The sequence below is a fragment of the Micromesistius poutassou genome (assembly GCF_964030765.1).
Source record: "Micromesistius poutassou genome assembly, chromosome: 20".
Lineage (NCBI taxonomy): Eukaryota > Metazoa > Chordata > Actinopteri > Gadiformes > Gadidae > Micromesistius > Micromesistius poutassou.
The window spans coordinates 13,675,430-13,687,931 of NC_140290.1; positions in this window are offsets into that span (position 1 = coordinate 13,675,430).

Consider the following 12,502-nt stretch of genomic DNA (forward strand, 5'->3'; position numbering starts at 1 on the left):
ACATGCATGTACAATGAAATGGATAGAGGAACACACACACACACACACACACACACACACACACACACACACACACACCAACACACAAACACACACAGATATATGCACAGATATAAACACAAAAACTGTAGTGTTTGACTGGCAGAGTGGTGGAGGGCTAAATTGACAGTAATGTAATATTAATAGCCAGGAGGGATGCGAATGCGTCCCTATTGTGTAAATACCCGCAGGCCTGAGACAGCTTTGGTCACACGTCTGTTCTCTTCCCCTCGGATAACACTGGGAGAATTAGCCTTCGCTCCTGCTCTCTCTCTTTTTTCTCATTCTCGTCCTATCTCGCTCTCTCTTTCTCCAAGTCTCTCTCTCTTTCTCTACGTCTCCCTCTCTCCTCCCCTCTCCCTCTCTCTAACCAGGCTTCACCCTCTCTATTTCTCTCTCCCTTTTCCACCTCATCCTCCTCTTGAGATCTCTCTAGAGCTTTCTCTCTTTTACTCTTTCTATCTATTATGATGACTTTATTCCCTATTCCTGTTGAACTTGTGTGTGTGTGCGTGTGTGTGTGTGTGTGTGTGTGTGTGTGTGTGTGTGTGTGTGTGTGTGTGTGTGTGTTTTTATGTGTATGTGTGTGTGTGTGTGTGTGTGTGGGTGTGTGCGTGGGTCTGGCGTGGGTGTGTGTGTGTGTGTGTGTTTCTGTGGGTGTGAGTGTGGTGTACGTTAGTATGTGTCCCATTATCGGAATAAGAGTATATATATATAATGTAATTGTAAAGTAATTAAGTGTTCTAGTATTTCATTGAATTATTTTTTTGTGCATTCAAAAATATGTACGGCAAAATGTATATCATTAAAACACATTTTGTCGATTATTGCTTCACGTCGCATACGATACTTATTTGCATCCAGCCTATAAACGGACACATAAGTCGAGCGTTTCCCGGCTGAAGTTGGGTGGGGGGGGGTCGGCCATACAGGGCGGGGGGGCTGCACTGTACTTTTGAGTGACACAATTTGATGGCAGAGAGAGAGAAATGGTTTTACTCTGAACTCCGGTTTATATGTGCCCAGTGTACTTCTCAGAACTCCACTGGGAACACACACACACACACGCACACACACACATGCACGCGCGCACGCACGCACGCACACACACACACACACCCACAGTCTGGCCTGGAGGATGTGCACCCTATCCTCCAAACATGTGTTGGCGCGCGTTCGTGCATGCGTGCGTGCGTGCATGTGCGTGTGTGTGCGTGTGTGCCTGTGTCTGTGCGCGAGTGTGTTTGTTCAAAGACTCCCCTTCTGAAATAGAGATGCAGAAAAATGCAGGGAGAGAGAGAGAGAGAGAGAGATGTGGGGATGGAGGGGATGCGAGGGACAAGTGAGGGAGAGTGGCTGGGGAAGTCATTATCACTTCCCAACCTCACTCGCCCGTCTAATGTATTCAAGGGGAAACGGTTCGGCTTGGTCCTCTTTGGCAATGGAGCGTAAACAAATCGATTTGAATGGATGGAGATATAAAGGAGGCTGCTTCTATCAGCCCCCTCTCTCTCTCTCTCTCTCTCTCTCTCTCTCTCTCTCTCTTTCTGTCTCAATCTTCCTCTCTACCTCTTCTTGTCACAGCCTCACAATAATGCCCCCTCCCCCCCACCACCCTCTCTTACACACACACACACACACACACACACACACACACACACACACACACACACACACACACACACTCATGCACGCACGCGCACACACACACACAGACACAAATATGAAAAATAAAACCCCACACAAACATACAAAGTTGGCTGCATGTTGTCTGTCTGTTTTGCGTCTGTGTGTGTGTGTGTGTGTGTGTGTGTGTGTGTGTGTGTGTGTATGCACTGCAAGTGTCTGAGTCTGTGCATGCGTGCAGCCTTGGCAGTGAAACAAAACAGCTTCTAGAATTTTCCTTTAGCATCTCCGGTGGTGGTCCGACAGCCCACCACCCCCCCCACCCCCCACCCCCACCCCCACCCGCCCCTCGTCTCGTCGCCACGGCAGCGGTATCCATTTCCCGCCAAACATCCCATACAGTTCTGGACAGAGAGGAGATTACTGATGGAAGTATGAGCACATGTCTGGCCCTCTGTCCCCCTCGGCAGTGTGTGTGTGTGTGTGTGTGTGTGTGTCTGTGTGTGTGTGGGTGTGTGTGTGTGTGTGTGTGTGTGTGTGTGTGTCTGTGTGTGTGTGTGTGTGTGTGTGTGTGTGTGTGTGTATGAGTGTGTGTCTGTGGGTGTGGGTGTGTATCTGTGTGTGTGGTGTGTGGGTGTGTATGAGTGTGTGTCTGTGTGTGTGGGTGTGCATGAGTGTGTGTTTGTCTGTGTGTGTGTGTGTGTGTGTGTGTGTGGGTGTGTATGAGTGTGTGTGTGGGTGTGTATGAGTGTGTGTGTGGTTTACGTGTGGTGGTGGATGTGCGCTTGTGAGTCCGGGGGTCATACAGCCCAGGTGAGGGGTGGGGGGGGGGGGAGGAGGAGGGGGGGGGAGGGGGGGGGGAGGGGCTTACCTGGCCAAACATCAGCACAGGGCAGTGCTTGTCCCCGGTTGATTTCCGACATACTCAGGGAACCTTTGGAAAAGTGATGAAAGGAAAATAAAGGGCTAATCCTAGGGAAGGTTAAGGGTCTGGAAATACAGACACACACACGCACACACACACACACACACACACATGCACACACACACACACACACACACTCTGTACGACATGTGTAACCTAATCTGTTGTGATTCCTTCCCGGGTGAGGCCTGAAGGAATCTTACAGAGGTTAAAGAAACACTGACAAAGTGTGAAAACACACTGGAGGCGTGCAGCCTGATACACAACCTCTCCTCCACACACACACACACACACACGCACACACGCACACACGCACACACACACTCACACACACTTGCCTTTAATTAAATGGTCTGGTCTGTGTTCCTAAGTGAAGCGGTATTCATCGATGACCCTGTCATCATAAAGGTCAGTTTAAAAAAATCCCCCCCCACCACCGAGGCAGACAATTAGGGGAGTAATCCTGTGTGATCCCCGGCTTGTCTGAGACACGCAGAGACACTGACACAGAGGTAAGGGACGGTCAGAGACACTGACACAGAGGTAAGGGACGGTCTGAGACACGCAGAGACACTGACACAGAGGTAAGGGACGGTCTGAGACACGCAGAGACACTGACACAGAGGTAAGGGACGGTCTGAGACACGCAGAGACACTGACACAGAGGTAAGGGACGGTCTGAGACACTGACACAGAGGTAAGGGACGGTCTGAGACACTGACACAGAGGTAAGGGACAGTCTGAGACACGCAGAGACACTGACACAGAGGTAAGGGACGGTCTGAGACACTGACACAGAGGTAAGGGACGGTCAGAGACACTGACACAGAGGTAAGGGATGGTCTGAGACACTGACACAGAGGTAAGGGATGGTCTGAGACACTGACACAGAGGTAAGGGATGGTCTGAGACACTGACACAGAGGTAAGGGATGGTCTGAGACACTGACACAGAGGTAAGGGACGGTCTGAGACACTGACACAGAGGTAAGGGACGGTCTGAGACACACAGAGACACTGACACAGAGGTAAGGGACGGTCTGAGACACGCAGAGACACTGACACAGAGGTAAGGGACAGTCTGAGACACGCAGAGACACTGACACAGAGGTAAGGGACGGTCTGAGACGCTGACACAGAGGTAAGGGACGGTCTGAGACACGCAGAGACACTGACACAGAGGTAAGGGATGGTCTAAGACACTGTGACACAGAGTTAAGGATTGGTCTGACACACTGTGATACAGAGTTAAGGGTTCATCCAAGACACTGAGATGCAGAGTTAAGGGGTGGTCTGACACACTGTGACACAGAGTTAAGGGTGGGTCTGAGATACTGTGATACAGAGTTAAGGATTGGTCTGAGATACTGTGGTACAGAGTTAAGGGTTGGTCTGAGATACTGTGGTACAGACTTAAGGGATGAAGAGCTGATGAGAGAGTACCAGGTACATAGTGGGAACAATACCATAACAATACGAACAAGAGAAGACAGTGTTTTACCCTCACACAGTGTCTGTTTCGGGGAGCTTTTGGGCAGGATAATTGAAAGGAGGACTACAGACGTTAAGGACATCATCCTTAACGTCTGCATTTAATCAGCATATCAAAGGTAGGTAGAGGGAACGCTAGAGATGCGTTTGAATTCATTCTAACACACACAGCAACCCCCCACACACACACACACACACACAGACACACACGCACACACGCACACAGACACACACGCACACACCAGGCGAACTGTAGCAAATGCTATTCATCAATTATTCAGCCTCTTTAAATGGCAATCTGTGCATGGGGGGGGGGGGGGGGGGGGGAAGACAGCGTGGAAGTGGGGGGAGGGGTATGGAAGTGGGGGGGGGGGGGGGGGGTGGGTGGAGGAGGGGTGTGGAAGTGGGTATTACTTAAATCCACCATAATTACCGTGGAGATACACATCTTATTTTAAACCGCAGTCATGAGAGATAATTGATGAATTCAACCACGCCCGCTTCCACACGTGTCAGGCAGACGCGAGGCAGAGTGCACGGAGGAGGCAGAGCGGAGCCGGGCCGGGGGTTTTGCACGGGAGGCATGCTGAACCCATTTGGAGAGACGCCCACATCAGCAGATCTCGGCACTCACCTCTGGAGGACCCTCGGTGTCACATGGTACCGATCCGCGCGCACGAAAAAGACGAACGAAGTTTCCCCGTTGCGTTGCTTTTTATTTATTTTCACCTTCTTCTCCCGCTCTCCCGTTTTTTTTTTCAGGGTGATGAGCCGTCAGATGACTGATGGGGGGAGGAATCCTGAATTAATAGATAGAAGGTGTGGGGAGGAGGTTAACAAACGGGACACTTTGTGCACTCTCTCTCACACACACACACACACACACACACACTGGGTCGTTTTTTTTACTCCCGAAAACACAGGCACACACGCAGACACAGACACACAGAAAGACGCACACACACACACACACACACACACACACATACACACACAGAGAGAGACACACACACACAGAGACACACATACACACACAGACACACACACACACATGCACACGCACAAACACAAAGACACACACACCCACATACACACACACACACACACTGATAGACAAGGTTATGCAGCTGGGATGGCTTTGCGGCTGCTCATGTTTTCCTGGCGTGTGTCAGCTTGAGGATTTCATATTATTGGCATTTAAAGAATAAGGTGGAGCAAATAAACAAATACATATACAAACAAATAACACTCATTTAGAAATGCTGATGCTCTTAGGGGTGAACCCAAAAGTGTTTGTAAGTATTTGTATTTGTATTTTGGGTTCCATGGTACCACACCATTTATTTTATTAGGTATTTGCAGAGTGTCTGTGGATACCTAATGTTATTGTAGGATTTAGGTGTTATTATTTCTCAGGATTGGTAACAGCTATAGCTCAGCCCCTGATTGCACACACTTTTATTAATTTGTTGACAACATTTGTATACTTGGTTAGCAGGTCTCCAAAGAGTTTCGTGCCGATTCTCCCATAGGGGGCGCTAATCCACAGTCAAAGTTAAACGAGCAGCCCTGCTGGATGAAAAAAAATCGGAAACTTGGTGTCATGCCTCGTTTCATATGCTCAACATTATGGGTTTTGGACCCATAATGTGTGTGTGTGTGTGTGTGTGTTTCTTTGTGTTTGTGTTATTGTCTGTTTGTGCGTGTGCATGTGTGTCTGTGTGTGTCTCTGTGTGTGTGTGTGTGTGTGTGTGTGTGTGTGTGTGTGTGTGTGTGTGTGTGTGTGTGTGTGTGTGTGTGTGTGTGTGCGTCTTTCTGTGTGTCTGTGTCTGTGTGTGTGTGTGTGTGTGTGTCTGTGTGTGTCTGTGTGTGTGTGTGTGTGTGTGTGTGTGTGTGTGTGTGTGTGTCTGTGTGTGTGTGTGTGTGTGTGTGTGTGTGTGTGTGTGTGTGTGCGTGCGTCTTTCTGTGTGTCTGTGTCTGTGTGTGTGTGTGTGCGTCTTTCTGTGTGTGTGTGTGTGTGTGTGTGTGTGCGTGTGTGTGTGTGTGCGTCTTTCTGTGTGTGTCTGTGTGTGTGTGTCTGTGTCTGTGTCTGTGTGTGCGTCTTTCTGTGTGTCTGTGTGTGTGTGTGTGTGCCTGTGTTTTCGGGAGTTAAAAAGCGACCCAGCGCTGAACCACAAAGCCCCACCCCTGTCAGGGGCGTAGCCACATGGGTGAGTAATGACGTGGCCCCCGTGAGTCCCTTGAAAGGGGCGGGCGCTTGGGTCAGCGCGCTGGGCTGTGAATGCCTCTAGTGACTGCCAGCAGTCCTAGTTATCATTCATATTATCATTGTTATTATGTGATTATTAGTCATAGTCTCCTGCCCGTTTCACGCTAGAGACGTGAACCCCAGCAGGCCTGTAAGATGATGGGAATCTCGGTTCCAGGAGTCCTACTATGCTTTACCTTTTGAGTGGCGACGGAGACGGAGCCTCGCCTGGAAAGCACAAACTTAAAGTGGCAGAGTTGCGCATTGTTTCCCGTTTCGTATCGTTTCAAGAAATTCTACCGAAGAGACGCGCGTTTGTGTGACGCTTTCATTAGAGCATGCTAAGTACATTTCAGTGGCCAAGACCGCCCAGGAATGATTTGATGCCTTTACAGACACTTTTCTTTTTCTTACAGTTAACTAGTGCTGGCCATGTTTGTTTACCCTGTCAATAGCCAATTACGCAATTACAGATGTACAGATGTACCATGCTTTTGGAAAATGAGACCATTGTTTTCATATCTGCTGTTCCCATCATCTACAATAGTGCAATCTTCGCGTGGTCTTGAATAGCGTTGGTGCCGCGGCACAATTTAATTGAAACTTTGCAGAATATACAAACCACCTTTTTAGCTTTGAAGTACCTCCGTACATTAAAGCTGAGGCTGTTCTTCACCATGAGCACCAGGGTTGCTCAATTGTAATCTCAAACTCACACAGTATCACACTGTATCTTCATGCATAGCCTTGCTTATAGGTCTGCATGCCCTGGTGAGATGGCTATCGTTCTTTGGAGAAAACAAGGCAAGGCAACATACTTCATATTTTTGGATTGGATTTAAATTAAACTATAAGGTGTTACAGAACAGCACAACCATTAAAACAACATTTGCAATAAAGAAAATGACGAGAAGGTCTGCCAGGGTATGTAAACGTATAGCACAGCTGTATGTTCTCAAACAGGTTGCATCACTGTGTAAGGGTTTTGCGTGTGATGGAGAGGGAAATCAACTTAAAGTACCTTATTTGCTATTGTATTATTTTTAGACCAGCGTCACACAGGAGGTAGTGTCTAGTGAAGTACCCAAGGCAGCAGGAGCAGAGTCCGGCACCAACGAAGAAGTCCGAGCTGGAAGAAACTCGTTGGCTGCTGTGGATCCAGTGAACCGGACCAACCAAACAAATGGACTCATGAACAGGAACATGGCCCTCAGGACCGGTCCTCTGGAAGGGTGGAAAGACAATGAACACACCATTCCTGTTCTGGCCTCTATGGCCAGAGGCTACCTTTCCATCCCTGCAACATCTGTGCCTATAGCGAGCGCATCTTTTTAACCGCAGGTGAAAATTGTCACCTCCCAAACGTCTTGTTGTCTCCAGAAAATGTTGATGATTTCGATTTTTCTCACCAAAATGATGCGCAATGCCGGGAGTGTGAAGAAAAGCTGCCCCTACGTGTAGTAGTCACATTGCAAAGCTTGTTTGTGGCCGCAAGCAGTGTATGGGTATGAGTTTCCAGCTAAATTCGGCTTCTGCGGGACTGCTGGACTTCTAACCGTAGGCTTTTCTCTGCTGTCTTCAGTATTTTGTCACATTTCCATATTGTTTCCAGTACATTGTACATGTTACCAAAGGTGCTCATTTTGTTCAAGCAGAGGTTATTCAAGCTTATGTTTTTTACTAAGTTAAAAACTATTTAAACTTTGTGGCTAAAAGATACCGGATCCATCCACTGAATCAGCCTAAATATAGACAACTATTATTAAATGTTAATTTTACTTACTAGTTTGGTTTTATTTGTTTTTCTTCATGAGCATTTCTGTTACTTTGATCTCTTTGTTATGTAGCAGAGAACATTATTCAGATTAGAATTTATTCAGTATTGGAATGGCTGAAAATGTAATATCAATTGTGAATATTCATACTTTGTCACTGAACTCCTATTATTGAATGGTGGTGAAATCGAATCGCACACCTCATATCGATATTGACTCAGCAGGAGGGCTGCGCTGCTGGCTACTACTTGGGGGGGAGGCTGACTTTAGCATGATAGCAAACGCAAGCTTTCAGAGTGCTCTCAGAGTGGGTTGGTTCTTTTCGAGATGGAGGAAGAGGTTGGTTTCCCGTTCCGCTGACGACTGGTCGCTGACATATTTTGTACCTAATGCTAGTCTGAGCTCGCTCAGACTTCAAGTAGCCCAACCATTTCCAAATAACCGGAGTGGTATGACCTTTGTTGGGTACAATTTCCTCGCACTCTGTTTCGCCTCTGCCTATTTTCGTCTGAGTAGTAGCACACTCACAGGTCAGCGTGAGTTGTTCTGAGTGGGAGGGGCTGAAGCCATGCCTACCCCCCCCCCATTCAGGGTCACTCATTTTGCAGACAAAACTACCTGGACGCCGCTCAGAGTACTGCGGATTCCATTTGGGGATTTCCCTCCTCGTGTTTGAGGGGTGGCTGCGTGCACGTACGTCAACACGCACTGACTAGCCTGTTGTATTCTGCCTGAACGCATTGCACTGAATCAGGGGCCCTGCGCCCAGTCAGTGATACGTGCTGTTAAATGTATATCAAAAATATCGGAATGTATTTAAAAAACATATCAGCGTTATCACGGAAGATGGTGTCGCGACAGATATTAATATTGATTTATCATCCAGCGTTAATCTTTATATGTATATATTATATGTATTGATTTTTTTTTCCCCTTCTTTCAATATTACTGTGCATGTATTCATAAATGTCTAGAAAAAAGAAGCCAGCTATTTGCTTACTGCCTTATTGGTAAATATGAGTTAGGCTGTTTGTACATTAAAACATGTTCAACGTAGTGTGAATAGTAATATTGTATTTAACGATATTGTGCATTACTCAAATAAACAATTGTTTGCACAAACTGGTGTATAATCCATTTAATTGAAGGTACCTGATTTAAACCAAATCAGATCTAGAGTGAACTTGGTCCACAAGGTGGTAACAGACCCCCATACAGTGTCGATGTATCCCTTTTACACAGTGTTGTGATGGCATATGTGGGTACCAACATTGCCTAATTGTCCTGCCAATTAAGCAATGCGGTGGCTGTGGTGGTGTTGTTGTTGGCGATGGTGTTGTAATCATTCTTCTTAAGACAATAAGAAGAATGATAAGAAGAAGAAGAAACAGAAGAAGAATATGTTTAGATTCTTGGAGTGCCGATCATCAGGACCCAAGGCACTTGGCAGAACAAATAAAACAATTACAATAAAGAAATAAATGAAAAGAGAAAAAAAAAAACGAATATTGTAGAATGCAGATTTTTTGGGGGTCCTGATGTTGCCAGCTGTTCAGCAGTACTGTGGGGTTAGAGGCTGGTTTAGTGACCACACTGCACCCTGGTTAGAGGCTGGTTAGAGGCTGGTTTAGTGACCACCTCACACTGGTTAGAGGCTGGTTTAGCGACCACCTCACACTGGTTAGAGGCTGGTTTAGCGACCACCTCACACTGGTTAGAGGCTGGTTTAGTGTCACTAAACGCAGGTGACGCTTCCGCTGTCTTTGTATTTAACACTGCAGAGATGATGGAATAACTTCCATTACAAAACAGAGCTATCTCATGGACCTTATCTCTCTCACAAGCACACATTCACACAGACACACACACACGCACATCCGTCACATTCGCACACAAACGGATACAAACACACACACACACACACACACGTGTGTGCACATGTGCAAATGCACACACACTCAGAGGGACATCTGAGGGACTATCTGTGTGTTTGAAGTGCCAATCTCCCAGGAGCAGCTGTAGCCTACAGCCTATATGGAGATGGAGGTGGCCTGTTCACCTTGACACCTTCAACTTACACACACACACACACACACACACACGCACACACACACACACACACACACACACACACACACACACACACACACACACACACACACTCACGCACAGGCTCTCTCACACACACATATGCACACACCCACACAAACCAGAGACAGTGGTAGCAGGGCCAGTGACAACATCAAACGGCTGACTATGGGATGGCTGAGAGAGCTAGTAATCTAGTACAGTCTACACACAGGTGTGTGTGTGTGTGTGTGTGTGTGTGTGTGTGTGTGTGTGTGTGTGTGTGTGTGTGTGTGTGTGTGTGTGTGTGTGTGTGTGTGTGTGTGTGTGTGCCTGTGGTGGTGGTGGGCGGATGGGGGGGGGCTTGGGTGAGTTGGCACTTCCACCTGCCAGTATGTTCTTCTAAACGTGAGATCTGCAATGTGTACCCAACGCAACGAAAGGTTGCCCTGCTCCTGACTGGCGCGGATTTCCATGGATTACATACGGCCAACGGATTCATGAGAATCGGTCTAATGAATATAAGCTGCAAGTTGTGGTTGTGAGGGAAGTTATCTGCTTTGTTTAAACCATTACGTTGATTAAAAAGGACTGCAGTAAGGGAAGGTTAATCATTTCCTCTCTAATAGGCCAAAATATTTATTGAAGTGGAGTGCTTGAGTGCGTGTGTATGCCTGTGGTTGCGTGTGTGTGTGTAATAATTGCGTATTATTGCTTGCAGTCAACACCGCTTATCATCACAGATGCACGTGCCCAACGCAAGAGCGCACATGCATCTTGTGTCCATATTGATCTCCAGATAATAGACAATCTGCAGGCTGCTGGGGTGATGGGGCGGGTTTGACGACTCTACGGTAATTACCGTTAATTACGTCCACTGAAATGTGAGCCAGCACTGCTGCCCAGTGATTGGTCTCTGCTGCCCCCTATTGATCAATGGCAATAACTCTCTCTCTCTCTCTCTCTCTCTCTCTCTCTCTCTCTCTCTCTCTCTCTCTCTCTCTCTCTCTCTCTCTCTCTCTCTCTCTCTCTCAGACAGACTTTACAGTACAGGCTGCGCCTTATCTGAGAATAGCTATAAAATGTGTATGGTAAAAAAAAAAAAACATGCCATTTCAATCCATGAAAAAACAGTTGTCTCGGACCTAAGAGCGATCATTTGTTTCTCACAGGTAGCCTACGATAAAGCGACCACAAAGCAATTGCATGTGATCGCAAACAATATTATCGCCCCCTGTCGTCCCAATGGGTTACTGCAATGTGTTTGAGAAAACGATATTAAATTGCAACACCGGGAGGCACTGTCCAACCATAATTACAGACAAACAACTCAGCATTGATATTCAGGACCACGGGCATTGAAGCAATGCATTAAATGCTATGCATTTATTAGGATTTTTTTTAATTTAGATTTTATTTGTGGAAACTGAAATTACAATTATTTCAGCCAATTGGATTGCAGAGTCCTCGAGCCTCGTGCTAACGTTAACGTTACACATTTGTGTCCTTTGTTATTTTGCGCCTAAAATAACTACCGTATGCTCATCTGCAAATAAACATGGCGGCAACGTGTAAAAAAAGAGGCCTATTATAACGAATGGACAGAGACGGATAAGAACAAATAGGTTGACATGTCCTTGCTGGGTGAAACTCTGGCTGTACTGTGCATTGGTCTCCATGGCGACCACAGGGCTAATAGAAATGCAACAGGACGTGCAGTTCCCTCGCGCCTCGCCCATCTCCGCTCGCCCGGCGCGCGCGCGCGCACGCACGCGCACTACTCTCGCGACATTATATATTGCCTCGTGACAGAAACTGCTCATGCTAATTAAACGGTAAGTAGAGGTGTGTGTGCGTCTGTGTGTGTGCGCGCGTGCGTGCGCATGCATGCTCGCGCGTGCGTGCGCATGCATGCTCGCGCGTGCGTGTGCATTAGGTACCAAACTGGAGTGGAGTGGGATGATGACGTAGAAGGATCTTCTCCAGAGGAAGCGGCGCGGCAGTGCGCGCTGTGAGGATACGTAATGCGCACGGACGAGGTGACGACAGCTAGACTGCTCCTTTATTCTCGACCTGCCGTTGGGCAAGGCACTCGAGGTATGGGAGAGAGAGAGAGAGAGGGATAGAGGGCAAAGAGAGAGAGAGAGGGCAGGGAGAGAATGAGAGAGAGAGAGGGCAGAGAGAGCGTGAGAGGGCAGGGAGAGCGAGAGAGAGGGCAGAGAGAGAGAGAGAGGGCAGAGAGAGAGGGCAGGGAGAGAATGAGAGAGAGAGAGAAAGAGAGAGAGAGAGAGAGGGAGAGGGCAGGGAGAGAATGAGAGAGAGAGAGAAAGAG